This window comes from Leptopilina boulardi, unplaced genomic scaffold (genome assembly GCF_019393585.1).
Source record: "Leptopilina boulardi isolate dan_hultmark-lab unplaced genomic scaffold, ZJU_Lbou_2.1 LbouV2_285, whole genome shotgun sequence".
Classification (NCBI taxonomy): Eukaryota; Metazoa; Arthropoda; class Insecta; order Hymenoptera; family Figitidae; genus Leptopilina; species Leptopilina boulardi.
In genome coordinates, this window is record NW_026137846.1 from 816,941 (window position 1) to 838,449 (window position 21,509).

Genomic DNA, 21,509 nt, shown 5'->3' on the forward strand with positions numbered 1-21,509 from the left:
TTTTTTTTTTTGCCAATGTTTTTGATGAATGAGAAAAATCAGATACAAATATTACTTCTTTTTAAAACAGATGTTCTTCCTTTTAAATCGACAATAATTCTAAAAATTAATTGAAGGAAAAAAATCCGGCAGCCCCCTACGGGGGCAGCCACATTCTCGTCACGCGCTTCACTCGTAGGTGCTCGCTAGATTGAGCGAGCCCACGGGCGCGCGAAGACCAGTCATTCCGCTTCACTGTACGATGTTGATGCGCGCATTGTCGTATCGTCGCGCTACGCGTTCCGTTTGTCTATTACAATTAAAAAACGTAGTATAATTAATTACTTTTTATCAACCCTGTATAATTAAAAAATTCCTCAATTAAATTTAAAAATTGTATTAATTATACTATTAGAAAGTAGAACTAATAGTCTTTATAAAAACTAGTTAAATTATATTATGTAAATAAGATTTAAGGTATTAAAATAAATTTTTTATTGAACAAAAAAAAGCGGTGCTACTGCTGTTCAAACTTAGTTCCTTAATTTGGCGCCGTGGATTGTTCATGTCCTGGTAATTAACGAAAAGCAGCAAACCAACATTTTTTTATTATTAAAATAAGTTATTGTTCTTCGAACTAATTTCAATTGAGAAAAAATGTTCAAAAGTAGGAGGGCCCCGAAGACTTATATTTTGCCCCCTTGGGATTTTAATTGGAATGGTTGAAAACTTTTTCTTAAGGTAAGTTTTTTTTGATTTTAGGTGAAACGGGATATTTTAAAATAAGTCTAAGGGTTATTTTGACCACAACAACCCCGTTTCAACTAAAATCAATAAAATCTTACTTTTTCTACCTTAAGAAAAAGTTTTCAACCATTTAAATTAAAATCCCAAGGAGGCGAAATATAGACGTTAGGAGTCCTCCTCTTTTAAAAAATGTCTTTATAGTAAATGAATTTTTACAGCAATAAAAAAATTGAAAATAATTAAATTAATTATTTGGTTTCCACCTCATAATTTAATTTAACCCTCGGAGCACACTCCTCTTTTTTTGAACAAGTAGCACAGTCTGGGTCGCTGTGACCCTGTTTACTTTAAAAAACTCCCCCATTTTTGAACTATTGGACTGATGAACACAAAAAAAATATTTTTTTATTCATTGAACCTTGTAAAATAAGAATATGCAGTTTAGAAATATTATTAAATTATTTGCATATTGAAAAAAAATTCGTGAAGTTAACTAATTAAAAAGAAAAAATTGAATTTAAAAAAAAATGTAACTTTTGTAATTTTTAATATTTTAAGCTAAAAATTGGGATTTATATTCTCGAAGTGTGTTAGAATAAGGGAAAAAATACCACCTTATTTTATTTTTTAAAAAAGGTATTTATTTTGTAGTTTAACGAAGGTAACTTTTAAGACGATAAAAATGTGATTTTCGACACAACTTTTTAAAACTATACTTTTTTAATAACATATTTACTAGTATTTTATTATTTTCATTGGATTATCATGTTACTTATTATTCCTTATTAGTTAGTTACCACTATATGGCCTTAGGTTCGTGTTGTATTGCCGACTTTTCAAATTACACTTCATTGAAATTAATGACAGGGTCTGTGTGACCCAGTATGTGCTCCGAGGGTTAAAAAAATTCTTTGTATATACAATTAATTTAAGTGAATTTTTTGGTATTTATAAATTAAATTTTTTTTTTATTCCTTATGACTCCTATAACAGAAATTCATTTGAATATTTGATTTTTGTTAATTTGGTTAACCTTTATGGGACTGAGGAAAAAACACCTTCTATGTGCGGACGAGGCACCCGGGTACCTATGTTTAATCTATTAAAGACTTTGTATTAAAATAAGCAGTTCAATGAACTTTAAGTGTAGTAGACGCTTCAATGAATGAAATAATCACATAATATGAATACACTGTAAAAGTAATAATTTTCTCATTAGAAAAAAAATTTAATAATAAAATAAATATCATATATATAACGCCTTGCTGCAGAAATTTTCCCAATCTAGGCCCTATTGAAAAAAAACACGTATAATTCCCAGTTGAAAATTCTGACTTCGTTTACGACGTCGTATTCTAAGTAGTTTGCGACGTAGTAAACGACGTAGTAAACGACGTAGTAAACGACGTAGTAAACGACGTAGTAAACGACGTAGTAAACGACGTAGTAAACGACGTAGTAAACGACGTAGTAAACGACGTAGTAAACGACGTAGTAAACGACGTAGTAAACGACGTAGTAAACGACGTAGTAAACGACGTAGTAAACGACGTAGTAAACGACGTAGTAAACGACGTAGTAAACGACGTAGTAAACGACGTAGTAAACGACGTAGTAAACGACGTAGTAAACGACGTAGTAAACGACGTAGTAAACGACGTAGTAAATGAAAGCGGAATTTGGGATAGCAAACTACGTCGTTTACTACGTCGTTTACGATGTCGTTTACTACGTCGTTTACGATGTCGTTTACTACGTCGTTTACGATGTTGCAAAAATTATTTTAATATTATTTATTTAGTAATTTAGTAAGTCCAATATCCAATATTAAAAATTTTAATAATAATTTAAAAAATCAATAATTTAAAAAAAAATTTATTTGTATTATTTTTTAATAGTTATTATTATTATTTTATTTTTAATATTTAAATTAAAATAAAAAAATGGTCATCAAAATATTAGTGAAACCATTTCTTCCAAAAAAGAATTTGTCTCAAATCCAATAAAGGAGAGACATCGGGCAGAAAAAAATTTCGACAAAAAAAAATTTTCGATCACTGCTTATATACCAATCTAATGGCACCTCAACTGCGAGAAACAGTTATGATGTTCGCCCTCCCTGTGGCGTTGAGCGAACTTAAGTCCAGAGCTGAGCCATCAGCGCAGCGCGGAAACATTTGAAAAATTTGATTTTATTAGATATTTTATTTTATTTTAAATATGACAAATAATTAACTTAATAAATAATTAATGTCATAAATAATTATTAATAACATAATGTCATACTTAATAATTCGTTAATTAATTATTTTTAACGAAAATTTGACAAAAAAAAAATTTGTTGGACAAAAAAAATATTACCATTAAAAAATAATTTTTTTGTTAAATTTTCGTAGTAAAAAAAATTTTTTTAAGACAATTATTTGTGACCTAAAAAAATATCACGATGAGAATATAATTAACAAAAAAAATTACTCGTAGCACAGAAAAAATTTCACCATGAGAAAATAATTTTTTTAAAATTTTATTTGTAAAAAATTTATTGGTAGCTCAAAAAAAAATATCACGATGAGAAAATAATTTTTTGTCAAATTTTCTCTGTAAATAAATTAATTAACTAAATAACGTACCGTAAAACGGGGTTATTTCGCTCATTGCGGGTAAATTCGCTCACCCACTTTTATGCTTTATTTCAGCTTTAAAATAAAGTTTAATACCTTTATTAGCAGGTAAAAATGTTAAATTTGTTAATAGAAATACTAAATTTTAGTTTTTAATCAAATTTAAAGCAAAAAAATGGGTGAGCGACTTTACCCGCACTGAGCGAAATAACCCTGTTTTACGGTAATTATTAGTTACTTAATTTTTTACTACGAAAATGTAACAAAAAAATATTTGTAGCACAAAAATAATATCAAGATGAGAATTTTAATTATTTTTAAATTTTCTCTTTAAAAAAAAATATTTTGTGGCCTAAAAAAATTATCACGATAAGAAAATAACTTTTTTGTCAAATTTTCTCTCCAAAACAATTAATTCACTAAATACCGTAATAAATCGTTGTTTTTTTTACTACGAAAATTTACCAAAAATTTATTCGTAGCACAAAAGAATATCACAATGATAAAATAATAATTTTTTTTCAAATTTTCTTTGAAAAAAAAATTCGTGTTTTTAAAAAAAATCACGATGAAAAATAATTTTGTTGTAAAAATTTCTCTGTAAAAAAATTTAACAAAAAAATTATACGTAGCACAAAAAAATATTACGATGAGAAATTTACTTATCTTTAAATTTTCTCAGTAAAAAAATTATTTGTGGCCCAAATAAAATATCACGATGAGAAAATAATTTTTTTTGTCAAAATTTATCTGTAAAAAAAATTATATGTTTACAGGCCTCGGATTATACGACTTTTTCCGACTTTTTTCAAAAATACGACTTTTATCGACTTATTTTAATAAAATGCGACATTTTTTTACATTTGAAAAAAATGTAAATAAATAAATAAATCTGAAACCATTTTTCAATTAAAAATGATTTGTAATTAAAATTTTAGATGATTTCACTAAAAATTTATTTGAATATGCGGACAAAATACAATAATTTGAAAATCATTTTTAATTGAAAAATGGTTTCAGATAGTTGAAATTTCTAAGAATATTATTAAAATAGTTAAAAATAATTGAATTTCCTTAGAGTTATAATTGAAATTATCAAAACTCAAAAAAAAAATTTTCGATGGACAATTTTAGAAATAATTAAATTTTAGATGCTTTTAAATTCAAATTATTGAAAATTCAATTAATTTTGAATTCAAATTTTTGAGAATAATGAAATTTTATTTGATTTTAAATTTGGAAAATAATTGAATTTCAGTTCATTTTGAATTGAAAATTTTGGGAAATAATTGAATTTTAATTGAAATTTTGGATAATAATTTTATTTAAGTTCATTTTTGATTGAAAATTTGGATAATTAATTTTGAATAGAAATTTTAGAAAATAATTGAATTTTATTTCATTTTAAATAGAAAACTTGGTAAACAATTAAATTTTAAATTGAAAATTTTGGATAATTATTGGTTTTGTAATTGATTTTGAATTAAAATTTCGGGTAATAATTGAATTTTAGTTTATTTTGAATTGAAATTTTTAAAAAATAATTCAATTTTATTGTGATATTTTTTTTTGTTAATTATAAACAATTGTTAAATTTCATAAAAATTTTAATTGAAAAATAATTTTGATACACTGAAAAAAAAAATTTATTTTATTCAAATACCGGTGTATTTGGTTATTATCAAATAAATATTTAATTGAATCAAATATTTCTTATTTGAATCAAATAAATGGTATTTGTTTTAAATACTGAAATATTTGATTCAAATAAGAAATATTTGATTCAATTAAATATTTATTTAATAATAACCAAATACACCGGTATTTGAATCAAATAAATTTTTTTTTTTCAGTGTATCAAAATTATTTTTCAATTAAAATTTTTATGAAATTTAACAATTGTTTATAATTAACAAAAAAAAATATCACAATAAAATTGAATTATTTTTTAAAAATTTCAATTCAAAATAAACTAAAATTCAATTATTACCCGAAATTTTAATTCAAAATCAATTACAAAACCAATAATTATCCAAAATTTTCAATTTAAAATTTAATTGTTTACCAAGTTTTCTATTTAAAATGAAATAAAATTCAATTATTTTCTAAAATTTCTATTCAAAATTAATTATCCAAATTTTCAATCAAAAATGAACTTAAATAAAATTATTATCCAAAATTTCAATTAAAATTCAATTATTTCCCAAAATTTTCAATTCAAAATGAACTGAAATTCAATTATTTTCCAAATTTAAAATCAAATAAAATTTCATTATTCTCAAAAATTTGAATTCAAAATTAATTGAATTTTCAATAACTTGAATTTAAAAGCATCTAAAATTTAATTATTTCTAAAATTTTCCATCGAAAATTTTGTTTTTTGAAATTTAATAATTTCAATTATAACTCTAAGGAAATTCAATTAGTTTTAACTATTTTAATAATATTCTTAGAAATTTCAACTATCTGAAACCATTTTTCAATTAAAAATGATTTTCAAATTATTGTAGGTATTTTGTCCACATTTTCTAATAAATTTTTAGTGAAATTATCTAAAATTTTAATTATAAAACACTTAAAGTTTCAATTAATTTCAAAAATCTCAATTTTAAATCTTTAAAAATTCAATTAAATTTAAAAAATGTTTTCCAAAAATTGTTTGATAAATTATTTTTAGTTCTGTAAAATTTAATAATTGTTTGAAAATTAACAATATCTTTTGAAAAATTAATTCTAAAAATTTCAACTTTAACCCTTCGAAAAGGATTATTATTAAAAAAAAAATTTTATTTAAAAATCTGTAAAACATTTTTGTTAAAATGAAAAACAAATCCACTTTTTTTTTGGAATATAAATCGACTAAAACGACTGTTTTGTGTCTTTAAGTTGATTCGAGGCCTGTGTTTTTATAATTAATATTTAATAGGTAATCGTTGGCCCCTGGTACCTTAAAAATAAATTTTTTTCAAATTACTATCTTGTACGAAATTTCCTGGCGCATCTTTTTTCTCATCATAAATTTTTTGTATTTGTATACAATTTTTGAATCAATATACAATTTTTGAATTAATATACAACTTTAAAAAAAATTTCGTTGGTAAACGTTGTGTACTTCAGCTTCGTGAATTGAATTTTCGAATTTGGAATTTTAAAGAAACTTATTTTATTATTTTATTTTAAAGAAATTTGGAAACACAATTATACAACTTCGGCAAAAATGAGAAAAAGAATTGTCAAAATTTGACACGTCATAAGATTACTATTCAAAAAAACACGTGAAATCAGAAAAGGCCAACTTCAAGTAAGGACAGAAGGACAGACCAAGCATTTTATTATTATATAATTATTTAATTAATATTTTTTACAGATAAATTTTGACAAAAAAAATTATTTTCTCATCGTGATATTTTATTTGGGCCACAAATAATTTTTTTACTGAGAAAATTTAAAGATAAGTAAATTTCTCATCGTAATATTTTTTTGTGCTACGTATAATTTTTTTGTTAAATTTTTTTACAGAGAAATTTTTACAACAAAATTATTTTTCATCGTGATTTTTTTTAAAAACACGAATTTTTTTTTCAAAGAAAATTTGAAAAAAAATTATTATTTTATCATTGTGATATTCTTTTGTGCTACGAATAAATTTTTGGTAAATTTTCGTAGTAAAAAAAACAACGATTTATTACGGTATTTAGTGAATTAATTGTTTTGGAGAGAAAATTTGACAAAAAAGTTATTTTCTTATCGTGATAATTTTTTTAGGCCACAAAATATTTTTTTTTAAAGAGAAAATTTAAAAATAATTAAAATTCTCATCTTGATATTATTTTTGTGCTACAAATATTTTTTTGTTACATTTTCGTAGTAAAAAATTAAGTAACTAATAATTACCGTAAAACAGGGTTATTTCGCTCAGTGCGGGTAAAGTCGCTCACCCATTTTTTTGCTTTAAATTTGATTAAAAACTAAAATTTAGTATTTCTATTAACAAATTTAACATTTTTACCTGCTAATAAAGGTATTAAACTTTATTTTAAAGCTGAAATAAAGCATAAAAGTGGGTGAGCGAATTTACCCGCAATGAGCGAAATAACCCCGTTTTACGGTACGTTATTTAGTTAATTAATTTATTTACAGAGAAAATTTGACAAAAAATTATTTTCTCATCGTGATATTTTTTTTTGAGCTACCAATAAATTTTTTACAAATAAAATTTTAAAAAAATTATTTTCTCATGGTGAAATTTTTTCTGTGCTACGAGTAATTTTTTTTGTTAATTATATTCTCATCGTGATATTTTTTTAGGTCACAAATAATTGTCTTAAAAAAATTTTTTTTACTACGAAAATTTAACAAAAAAATTATTTTTTAATGGTAATATTTTTTTTGTCCAACAAATTTTTTTTTTGTCAAATTTTCGTTAAAAATAATTAATTAACGAATTATTAAGTATGACATTATGTTATTAATAATTATTTATGACATTAATTATTTATTAAGTTAATTATTTGTCATATTTAAAATAAAATAAAATATCTAATAAAATCAAATTTTTCAAATGTTTCCGCGCTGCGCTGATGGCTCAGCTCTGGACTTAAGTTCGCTCAACGCCACAGGGAGGGCGAACATCATAACTGTTTCTCGCAGTTGAGGTGCCATTAGATTGGTATATAAGCAGTGATCGAAAATTTTTTTTTGTCGAAATTTTTTTCTGCCCGATGTCTCTCCTTTATTGGATTTGAGACAAATTCTTTTTTGGAAGAAATGGTTTCACTAATATTTTGATGACCATTTTTTTATTTTAATTTAAATATTAAAAATAAAATAATAATAATAACTATTAAAAAATAATACAAATAAATTTTTTTTTAAATTATTGATTTTTTAAATTATTATTAAAATTTTTAATATTGGATATTGGACTTACTAAATTACTAAATAAATAATATTAAAATAATTTTTGCAACATCGTAAACGACGTAGTAAACGACGTAGTTTGCTATCCCAAATTCCGCTTTCATTTACGACGTCGTTTACTATGTCGTTTACTACGTCGTTTAGTACGTCGCAAACTACTTAGAATACGACGTCGTAAACGAAGTCGGAATTCTCAACTGGGTTATACGTATAATAATACGTATAAATATACGTATAATAATACGTATAAATATACGTATAATAATACGTATAAATATACGTATAATAATACGTATTATTATACATATTATTATACGTATAATAAGACATACGAATTTGAAACAAGAATTATACGTATAATTATACCTATACCTTATACGTGTCTATAATTTTTAATATTTAGGAATATATGAATATGGAATATATGTTTGTTTATTAATATATACCTTAATATTATAAAATATTGACAAGTATAATTATACGTATAATTTTACGTATAACAATACGTTTAATTATACTTGTCAATATTTTATAATATTTAGGTATATATTAATAAACAAACATATATTCCATATTTATATATTCCTAAATATTAAAAATTATAGACACGTATAATTATACGTATAATTCTTGTTTCAAATTCGTATGTCTTATTATACGTATATTTATACGTATTATTATACGTGTTTTTTTCAATAGGGATGATATGGTTCTTTCTGCTCGAATAATAGAAAAATGCCATGCGTCCTATTGTAATCCGATTCGTATAGTAATCAAGAGTGATGGAGCCGTACGAGTATGTCTAGACGCAAGAATTATAAATACGATACTCGAATCCGATCACGAGGCCCCACCACTGATTTGCGAATTAATACAAAAGTTTCACGATGTTAACTTTTTTACCAGTTCGGATTTGGTATTGGGATTCTGGCAGATACCTCTGCATCCTGAAAGTCGCAAATATACAGCTTTTCTATATAATTGCCAGATGTATCAATTTTGTAGACTGCCCTTTGGCCTTAAAACAGCAAGTTCCGCGTTTATTCGTGCGTTAGATTCGGTGCTCGGAAATGAATTCGAGGAAATTTTGACCCTTTATATTGACGATTTTTTAATTTCATCGCGCTGAACTTTCTATGATCATCTAAATGATGTTGCGAGAATATTTACGGTTTTGCAAAAGAATGATTTTACCCTCAGATTAGATAAGTCTCTGTTTTGTAAAAAAGAAGTGAAGTTTTTAGGGCATGAACTGTCGGTGGATGGAGTGCGTCCAAGACAAGATAAATTAGATTTAATTCAAAAATTCGAACAACCACGAAATCGAAATGATTTGCAAAAATTTATAGGCATGTGCACATTCTACCGACAGTTCACGGTGAATCATACTAGCCTCATTGATCCTTTTCGCAATTTGTTAAGGGACAAAAATCCTTGGCTTTGGACTGAGCAACATGACCAAGCGTTCGAAGCCATGAAGATTGCCTTTACAAATTGCATAAAATTGGATCACTATTTGCCTGATAAACAATATCGGCTTCAAACAGGCGCATCGGATATCGGTGTAAGTGGGGTTTTGTACCAGATCGATGACGCGGGAAATCCTCGAGTGATATCGCTGGTCAGTCGTTGCTTGAATGAGGCGGAAATTAATTATACGATAACAGAGAAGGAGTTTCTCGCCTTCGTTTATGCCATTTTTAAATTGAGATTTTATTTGCTCGGTACGCGGTTTTTGATCATAACGGATCATAAAGGGCTTACTTTTTTGAATTCAACCCTTTACCTGAACCCCCGATTGATTAGGTGGAGTTTGTTACTCCAGCAATACGATTTCGAAATAGATTACTTAAGGGTAGTGATAACGTGGTCGCGGAATTTTTTAGCCGGAATCCGCGGGGAAAATTCGAATTGGCGGCTCACGATCATTTGTCAATTGATGCCCTAGGCGTTGACTCGGAGATGGTTCAGACAAGTCAGATCACGGGATTGCTTTTGGATGATGACATGACGGAAGCGTTAAATAATCTCAAAACTTTGCAGAGGGAAGATTTTAGAATTAACGATATCGTAGAAAGAGTTAAAATCGGTGGGTTGATAAATTTTTTTGTTCTGGAAAATAACATATTGTTCCGTTTCGATGAAACTTTGAAGGCATGGCAAGTAGTTATACCGGAAAAAATAACAAGAAAATTGATCGATTGTATACACGCGAAATTAGAACACCCGGGAGTGTATAAAACAATCGCATACATTAGGCAATTTTATTTTTGGAAATTCATGAACGCAGAGATAAAAAAGTTCGTCACATCCTGTGATTTATGCCAACGCGTAAAAAGCAATAATACGAACATGTCGAGTACGTACCGCATGCTGAATTCTTCCGCGCCACGTGACTTGGTCAGTGTCGATTTTTTTGGACCATTGCCGAGGTCATCGGGGGGAATGGAATATATATTTGTGGTTCTTGATGTTTTCTCTAAATATGTCCGATTGTACCCAATTAAAAAAGAAACAACTGAGACTGTGTTGAGGAAGCTATTCGATTCGTATTTTCCGGAGATGTGCGTGCCGAGTAGAATTCTGTCCGACCACGGATCTCAGTTTACTTCGCCGAAGTGGGGACAAAGATTGCGAGAGGTCGGGGTAAAAGTGCTTTTCTCATCGATTGGGCATCCTCAAGGTAATCCCGTTGAGAGCGTCATGAGGGAGATTGGGCGACTCTTTAGAACACTTTGTTCAGATAAACATACTAGATGGGCTAGATGCGTGTCGGAAATTGAATTTCTATTGAACGCGACCAGTCATATGAGTACTGGGTTTTGTCCCCTCGAATTGCACTTCGGAAAAAAGCCAAAAGATCAGATTTTCGATATCATTAAGTTTCCGGGTGCGGACGAATTGACAATGGATGCGCGAATTGTTTTAGCGAGAGACAGATTAATAAAAAGTTTCGAACAAAGAGCTAAAACACAAAAATCCACGTCAAGAGTCTCGTTGCAAGTCGGTGATTCGGTATTATTACATGTGCCGAAGCAGTCTGATGCATTCAAGAAATTAATCGTTCTTATTATTAATACATTTAAGTAAACAATTATACCAGGAAAAAGTACACTTGTAACAAATTATTTCGATTGTTATATAAACAATTAAGTGTTAAATTAGCTGTAATTTTTTTCCTACAGAATATAAAATAAAAATGAAGTATTTATATTAAATTTTACGTTTTTTATTCTAGAACCTTTCCCATATTTTGAAATAATTTAATAATTTTAATAAATTATTTAATTTTTAATTGTTTTTTATCTTTAAATATTATTTTTTTATTAAAAATGTTTTAGTTATTTTATAATGTAAAAGAAAAGTATTATTTTCTCTCTCTCCTATACATAGCACATGGGTATCTTTCTCTCTCTAACACACGGGAAAATTATGGACCCCCCGCCCATATTCTGTCTCTCTCATACACATAGACTCTCTCTCTCTCTCTCTCTCTACAATACCCATAACACCTTACCCCCACCTGCACTATACATTCTACTTTCACCCGTATATACGTCATCACCGCTCCCCCTTCCACTTCCATCCCCCCGGTAACCAACAAGTCCCACTAGCCAAGGGCCCCGCTCCACGGACTGTTTGGCGCCACTAGACCACGTCCATAACGGCGGGTCATACGCACCCTATACTACTAATAAATAATTTTTAAGGGGTTATATACAGTCACGATTTTCAAAAAATCGATTTTTTTTTGCATTTTCTTAATGTATATATATTTGTCTGTTGTGAAAAAAATTTTTATTAAGATTCGAGAAATATTTTCGAAAAAACTAGAAAGGCGCGCCGTGTGGTGTAGAGCAAGTGCGGCGTCTGTAACGAGTTCCTATAGAAATCTGATTCTTTTGTCCCGTCCTTTATATTCTATGATTCAATTTTCATATACCTGAGTATACACTCTAGACATTATATGGTCCTGGAATAGACGATTCAATGTAAGTATGAAAAAAAAATTTTAACTCAATGTAAACTGTTTGTGAAACTTAAAATCGCTTTTTCTCAAAACTATGTTTTTCAAATCGGTGAACACGATTTCTCGAAAACCACTGAACCGATTTAGCTCTAATTTTCATACAAGCTAAATAACTACTTTTTGCTGTCCTTAATCGAAGATCGTTTAAATAAAATTATAATTTTAATCAACACTTGAAGTCGATTTTTTTTCCATGAAAATGAATCTTTTTTTTCTAGAAGCTGCCATTTTGTCAAAAAGTCATATTTTTTTAATTCCTTCGATTAAGGACTACATTTTTTAATACAATAGGGAACGTTCACATATGACGTCACGCATTAGGGGGTACGGGGGGTCTTGGTCAAACGTGACATGGCGTACGGGGGGGTTCAGTTCCTTCGTGATGTCACGAAGTATGTTTACTACTTTTATAGTAGAATTTTGAATTTGATACCTTTTCCAGCGAATGAACTGCTGTGATTATTAATAATTAAAAATCAAGTATTACTTTTAATAATGAAATTAATTTTCATTGTTGGAAAAATGAGTTATTAAACTTCAAGTTTAATAACTCTGTTTAAGCAAAAAATATTTATAAGTATATAATTGCAAGAAAAAATAAATTATTTTTATCAGAAACCCTTTTTATTACATTTAAGTAATCTTAACATTTATTATTTCTTTAAAAACAATTTTAATACCTTAGAAAATTTTTAAGATTTAAAAAAAAACAAAAAAAAAGGGGGGGGTGTTTAATGAACGTGACGTCCATTATCAAGGGGGTCTTGTCAAATCGTGACAGAGCGTGACAAAGGGGAGGTAGGGGTCAAAAAAGCTGAAAATTAGCGTGACGTCATATGTGAACGTTCCCATAACAGCATCTTTTTGACTTTTTGATTTCAGATGATTCTGTCAATTGCTATTATGTTCACCGCGGAGCACTTTTTTTTCGAGGACCTTTGGGAGATTGGATATAGAGGCCAAAAAGAATAATATTTTTACAAATTAAATATATTTTTTTAAACTTAAAAACATGTAAAACAATATAGAAAAACTTCCGGTTTAATAAATAAATATTCCTTTGAAAAAAAATACCGAAAAACTGCATTTTTTTGACCACCTGACTGTATATAACCCCTTAAGACATGAATAATTATTCCGAATGCGATTTATTGAAATTACAAGTGACACACATATAACTGACCCTTTTTTTACCCTTCACACATTTTATATGTGCCCAGTTTTTGCAAACTATGCATTGAATCAACTTTTCTCTTGATTTCGGGTTGGAATAACTATTCGAATAAACGAGGCAATAGTAGATTATCGTTATGTAGCGATTGACAGCGGCACAACCAGCCCCAAGCGAAAGGCACAATTACCCTCGTTGCGTCGACGTTCACTTTTTATCAAATATTAAAAAACTAGATACATTAAATGTTAAGATCAATACACCATTGAATCCCTTGATAAATTTGAATAACTAAAAAAAAATACGTATCGATATCTTCAAAAATGCAAAAAATAGACCAAAAAGTGTAAACATGAAAAATTGCATGTAAGTGACGCCAAAGCACCAAATTACTAACAGCTAATTATTCCGTGAAGCAAACAAAATCAAAATAGTTGCCAAAGATGCGCATAAGTAAAACAATACTTCTCTTACTTCCACTTTTCAAGAAAAATTTTGTTTTTGGTATATTCCTATTGGCCCAGCATGAAAACTTGCAGCAAACTTGCAGGAAGTTTGTCGTGCAAGATGTGCAAGTTTGCAGTTCAAACATGTAGCAAGTTTGGTGCATGCAACCAAATGCCCTCTTGTGACAAGATAGTTAAGCAAGCTTGCAGCATACTTGCAAAAAGCTTGCTACAAGCTTGTATAATACTAAAAAAAAAATTTCGAAACAATTTGTTACTAAATAAACATAAAGGGCACCCTGATTTGGAGGTTAAAAAATTTATTGCGCAGCCGTAAGAGCTTCCGTTTACAACTGCGCATCGTATTAAGTTTTGCAAACTTGCAGCAAGCTTGTCACAAGAGGACATTTTGTTGCTTGCACCAAACTTGCTACATGTTTTCACTGCAATCTTGCACGGCAAGCTTCTTGCAAGTTTGCTACAAGTTTTCGGGCTGATTGGGTCCATTAAAAAGTCTAGTCAAGAAAAACTACACAAAAAAAACTTACTCAGAATATTATTTTAAAAAATAATAAAATAAAGCCCTACCGAAAGAGTGGTACTGGAATGGTACTGAATTGGACTCGACTTGAGTTCCACTTCAGTACCACTACCTGATAACCCATAAGAAGACATTTTTAAAGTACTTTAACAATAGTTTTAAAGGTATGTTAGAACAGCAAAACGTCTCTCACGATATCCGTGTAAAACAGAAAAAAAAACATAATAGTTTGTAGAAAATTTCAGTTAAGTTTGGAAATTATATTGCAGTCCCTCCTTGAACAATAGACTCCAAGGTCCTTTGTTGAAGGATTACAATTTTAACCCGAGTTTTATTGCTTAAAAAATTTGTAATTTTAACAACTCAACTTTAAAAAATATATATTGAGATTCGTTAATATTTCCAGATTATGAATATCTAAAATTTATCATAAAATAATTACATTTAAAAAAGTTATAATTTATCTCGTATACCTTAAGTTTGATAAAAAAATGGACATCATTTTTTAATTTAGCTGACAAAGGAAATATCATATGCATAATAATGTATGAAAATAATATAAATCCATGAAAAACAAATATAATATTGAAATAAATATAAAGTTTTAGTTTAAACATATTGAAAAAGCTAGTCGCTTTTCACTTTTATGAGGGTATTAACGGTAACTCGACCCTTTTCGCAGGTAAATTTCCCAGTTCCATTTCAGTACCAAAATGCACCAAATTAGTACTGAGTTGGTACTGAGATCTCAGTTCCAATTTCCCAGTACCAATCCAGTACCACCCTTCCGGTAGGGAGGTATATTCTATTTTTAGTAGCTATTTTTAAATAAAATTTTATAAAATATACACTGAAAAACTTTTGGTTCAGCAGCTGCCTCAAACGAAAAATTTCTACATCCAGTTATCTTCACTCATATAAAAACACATGGCAAATATTAAGTACCCTACCGGAAGGGTGGTACTGGATTGGTACTGGGAAATTGGAACTGAGATCTCAGTACCAACTCAGTACTAATTTGGTGCATTTTGGTACTGAAATGGAACTGGGAAATTTACCTGCGAAAAGGGTCGAGTTACCGTTAATACCCTCATAAAAGTGAAAAGCGACTAGCTTTTTCAATATGTTTAAACTAAAACTTTATATTTATTTCAATATTGTATTTGTTTTTCATGGATTTATATTATTTTCATACATTATTATGCATATGATATTTCCTTTGTCAGCTAAATTCAAAAATGATGTCCATTTTTTTATCAAACTTAAGGTATACGAGATAAATTATAACTTTTTTAAATGTAATTATTTTATGATAAATTTTAGATATTCATAATCTGGAAATATTAACGAATCTGAATATATATTTTTTAAAGTTGAGTTATTAAAATTACAAATTTTTTAAGCAATAAAACTCGGGTTAAAATTTTAATCCTTATTCAACAAAGGACCTAGGGGTCTATTGTTCAAGGAGGGATTGCAATATAATTTCCAAACTTAACAGAAATTTTCTACAAACTATTATGTTTTTTTTTGCTGTTTTACACGTATATCGTGAGAGACGGTTTGTTGATCTTATATACCTTTAAAACTATTGTTAAAGTACTTTAAAAATGTCTTCTTATGGGTTATCAGGTAGTGGTACTGAAGTGGAACTCAAGCCAAGTCCAATTCAGTACCATTCCAGTACCACTCTTTCGGTAGGTTATGAAATTAATTGAATATATAAATTTTTCGTTTGGGGTAGCTGCTGCACTAAAATTTTCTCAGTGTGTATAATTTTTGATTTTTTTAATTTTTGCTATGACTGAAAATTTTTACCCCTAAAGTACTGGTGCGACTTCCAATTCCATAACAAAAAACAGTGAATTTAACGTTTTATTTATTTCCATCAATTTTCCTCCATATCCGAAGCATCAATTAAATAAATTAAAACCTTCAAAAATTAAATGCTAACTTTAAAACACTCTCGGCATTAGAGGGTTAACGTAATTTTTAGATTTGGGAGTACTTTTGTAAGAAAGAGCTTGTCCCGTTATGTTTTCAAATAAATAAATAAAATTAAAAATTAATTTTCCCATGTGCTCATGCTATAAAACTTTTAAACAGAAAAATGAAAAAAAATTCGAAATTGGCTAACATTGCAGTTGTTTATAAAAAGTCCTCTAATCCAAAATAATTCATATAGGGCTCGTTAGATGCGGAATTACGTCAGCTTTTTATTGGTAGCTTCAGAATTGCAATAACTTTATTTATTATTTGTAAAATATTTCATTTTTTATTAACATTAATTAATATCTCGAAAATAACAAAAAAGGACATCTCAATAAATAGTCAAAAATATTTTTAATTTTCAAAAAAAGGGTCAAAATTTGAATAAAAAAAAAGTACAGTACTTTTTAAAAAAACTTACAATACTTCATGGTTAAAGTACTCACCCCTAGGGTTAAACTATGTGCAAGTTACAGCCCGATCTGATCAACTTTTTTTTCACTTAGTACGCTACAGGAATTTTACCCCATATATAAATATACATATATAATATATATACAAAAAATATAAAAATGAATAAATAAGAAAAAAAACAATAGCCAATAATACACGTAAAGATGATTTTATAAGTCGGTAAGCCGACTATTTTGCGCTTTTTGTTCTGTAATTTATTTTTTTATCTCTGAAGGGCATAGTCGTCGAATAACGCATTTCTATGCTCTGATTAATTGTTAAATCATTCGCTCCATATTTGATTTTTCTATCTCTTGCACGTCTCAGAATGTGGTACAGGATAGGTACATTGTCTACATTTTGAATATATTTATACTTATCTAAATAGATAAATGTTTCGGGCGTTAAGTATCCATTTGACACTAAGCTTCTCATAGACGCCTAATCTTTTTCGAAAGGTATCGCTATTAGAAGATTATTACTATGGTTGTTTAGGGCTTTTGCAATGTGATCTCGCACAAGGCCCAAAATAAATCCATCCAAACGAGGTATGATTGCCAAATTGCATATTTTCGAATTTGAGAGGTATCTCTCGAAGCCAGTATCAGGATCTTTAAATTTCCTGAGACATACTCGGAGACAATTTTTTGTCTTCTAAATTTCTAACAAAAGACCCTAACCAACATAACTAAACGACTAACTGTCTGAGGAAACAAAAAATCTTTTTCTTTGATACCAGTCACAAGGGTAAAAGGCTCAAAGGAGGATAAAAACGTAAATAAATTACCAAAATTACGTTTGTGCAGGCGCGAAAGAGTTTGTGTTGTATTAGAGTAAGAGAGAGAGAGTGACGTCACATGAAGTGCTCTCTCTCTCTCTGTCGCATGGAGTGAAACAAGAGCGAGTGAGATGACGTCACCTGGTGGTTCCGGCATCCGTACCATAACCGACTCGCTGAGAGTGACTCCCGGTATCGGTGTAGGTGGGCCGTAAACGCTTTGCGGCTCTTCACGTAACGTAAACGCTCGATAAGAGTGACTCCCCGTACGTTTACGTCAGTGAGGCGGCACCTGGTGGTCACGTCACGTGATGACGACGATGAGAAGCGTAGCTTACGGATTGTCTGGCGAATATTGCTGGAGGGTTACCCGTATCCTAACGACTCGCTAAGAGTGACTCCCCGTATCGTTAGGCGGGTTTGCGTGCTCTTCGTGTCCGTACCTTAATCGACTCGCTGCGAGTGACTCCCGGTATCGGTGTAGGTACGATAGAGGCTCTGCACGTAACGTAAACGCCCATAGAGAGTGACTCCCCTTACGATTTACGTTAGTGAGAATGCAGGGTTTACCCGTAGCCTAACGACTCGCTAAGAGTGACTCCCCGTATCGTTAGGCAGGTTTATGTGTTCTCTGGGCCCGTACCGTAATCCGACTCGTAAAGAGTGACTCCCCGTATCGGATAGGTGGGCCAGAGACCCTGCACGTAACGTAAACGCCCGTAGAGAGAGACTCCCCGTACGATTTACGTTAGTGAGAGTGTGAAAGAGGGTTAGGGCCTGAAAATAGAAATTGATTAGTAGGTCTACGGTAGTAGGGTGAAAGAAAAGTAGAAAAGTTCAGTTGAACGAACCTTTATTTAAAAGTGCGCAAGAGACCTACACGCCGCTAGGCGGCAAATCTCGACTGCATCTCGACTGCGAGTGAAATAATAACTACATATTTACTACAGAACAGCGCTCGTAGCGTTAAACAATAAGAACTAAATTGAAAACTTATATATATATATATATATATATATACACTACCGTCCGAAATTGTGCGAACGCTTACACCGCGAGTCATTGAAAAACATACTCGCGTGAAAATAAAGATAACTCTGAGAGAAATTAACGTAGAGACTTTTCCCTTGTAGCGTTGGAAAGCTTATTAAATTTCGAAAAAAATGATACCTATTTGAATGAGATTGCTTAAATAGGTTTAAATATATCATGTTACAAAGTTGAAAAAATAATTGTAATTTTTTGCTTATTTCCTACCTTGACTTTAACCTCTTGCATGGTCCAGGAAAATCGACGAAAAAAATTGTCCTTTAACATAATTATTCCTTGAAATCTAAGCTTTCCATTGATTCCAAGAACAATAAAAAATGTTGACGGGTTTGCCAGTAATTGAAAAAAAAGGACGAGCGTGCAGGAAAAAAAATTCGACCGTCAATCGCTCGATTTTCCCGTCTCGCTGCCTCTTTCGTTCGTGCGCCAGGGCCGAAACAGAGGATTTTGATTAGGCGCTTTCCGGGCACCATTAATTTCATTATTTTTGCCTTTTTGTGAACATAAATTATTTGTATAACGCGAAAGATATCATAATTGTGTTATAAGTTAATTATACAGTTATTAAAATTAAATAAATGTAATAAAAATTATATATTTTATTATTAAAAAATTCAATTTGACCAACGAGGTTTTTGATTCTTAATAATAAATTGTTGAAGGATTATAAATATATTTTAATTTTTACAAAACTTTAATTGTATAATTATTTTATTTATGATTGATTAAAAAATTAATATCTCTATGTATGTGAAATATTTTAATAATGAAATATATAAGTTTTATTACATTTATTTAATTTTAATAACTGTATAATTAACTTATAACACAATTATGATATCTTTCGCGTTATACAAATAATTTATGTTCACAAAAAGGCAAAAATAATGAAATTAATGGTGCCCGGAAAGCGCCTAATCAAAATCCTCTGTTTCGGCCCTGGCGCACGAACGAAAGAGGCAGCGAGACGGGAAAATCGAGCGATTGACGGTCGAATTTTTTTTCCTGCACGCTCGTCCTTTTTTTTCAATTACTGGCAAACCCGTCAACATTTTTTATTGTTCTTGGAATCAATGGAAAGCTTAGATTTCAAGGAATAATTATGTTAAAGGACAATTTTTTTCGTCGATTTTCCTGGACCATGCAAGAGGTTAAAGTCAAGGTAGGAAATAAGCAAAAAATTACAATTATTTTTTCAACTTTGTAACATGATATATTTAAACCTATTTAAGCAATCTCATTCAAATAGGTATCATTTTTTTCGAAATTTAATAAGCTTTCCAACGCTACAAGGGAAAAGTCTCTACGTTAATTTCTCTCAGAGTTATCTTTATTTTCACGCGAGTATGTTTTTCAATGACTCGCGGTGTAAGCGTTCGCACAATTTCGGACGGTAGTGTATATCTAACATTATAAATTATAAATAAATTATAAATCATTATAACAATAATATTTATAATTAACAATCAATAAAATTACAATTATTATAATAACAACAATATTATAATTATTAATTAGTTAATCACAAATTATTACAATAGAATAATTATTTATAATAAATTATAAGTTATAATTCATATATATAGATTAAAAAACATTAAACCTCGAACATAACCTTTTTTATAAACAAATTAACTGAAAACTCCGCTCGGAAAAGTATCCGGCGAGCAGGAGGTTTAAAGAAGTGACGCGTTGACAGCAAAGGGCCTGACGCGTGGAGAGTGGGAGAGAAAAGCGGGAGATAGGAGAGAGGCGCGGCGGTGGAGTTTGGTTGGGAAAGCGTAGCAGACCCGTTAACAATGACTCAGCCAAGGACAAGAAATTCATGAAGAATGAGCAATTTTGACTATCTTCATGAATTCTAGTCACCCCTATCAGTGACATGTATCATCTTATGATGCAAGCCAGTGCAAGCTATGTTCCCAATCAGCACGAAAACACGCAGCAAACTTGCAGGAAGTTTGCCGTGCAAGATGTGCAAGTTTGCAGTGCAAACATGTAGCAAGTTTGGTGCAAGCAACTAAATGTCCTCTTATGGCAAGCTTGTACGACAACCTTGGAGAAAACTTGCAAGAAGCTTGTATAATTTTTAAAAAAATTTTAGAAACAATTTGTTTGGAAATAAACATAAGTACATATAAAGGGCGCACTGCTTTGGAGGTTAAAAAATTTATTGCGCAACCGTAGGACCTTCCGTTTACAACTGCGCATCGTGTTAGGTTTTGCAAACTTGAACGAAGCTTGCTCCAAGGTTGCCGTGCAAGCTTGTCGTAAGAGGACATTTTTTTGCTCCCGCGTAGCGTCGAAATTCTCGCCAAGCGTTGATTCTTGAATCAGCGGCGGCGGCGATATCTTTTTATAATATGTGACGCTCCACGAGAAAAGGAACCTAATATTGTCGGAAAAAATAATAAATTTTTTTTCACGAATATTTCCATTTAAAATTAATTTGTTTTAACAATATTTTTGATAAAAAATTCATTTTTTTCACCAATATTTTTTGTTAAAATATTAATTTTTTTGATAAAATAATACATTTTTTTACTAATATTTCCGTTTAATAAATAAGAATTTTGCTTTTGATAAAAAAAATACAGAAAAAATTTAAAAAGAAAAAAAGAGTGCGGCCACCTACCTGCTAAAAAGTGCATGTCTATTGATTTTATCGACAAATGTTGATAATAAACTGTAATAAATTGAAATTAATAAATACGTTAAATTTTTATAATTATTTAACAATACTCACCTTAAAATGCATAAAACTTATTGATTTTAATAATTATA

General features: G+C 29.6%; 1 protein-coding gene across 3 annotated transcripts in view; it reads left to right on the forward strand.

The window, feature by feature from the left end:
* The window catches only part of LOC127282168 (tumor protein p53-inducible nuclear protein 2), a 381,620-nt gene that overhangs the window by 94,777 nt on the left and 265,334 nt on the right, over positions 1 to 21,509 (forward strand). The gene's annotated exons all lie outside the window — the stretch shown is intronic.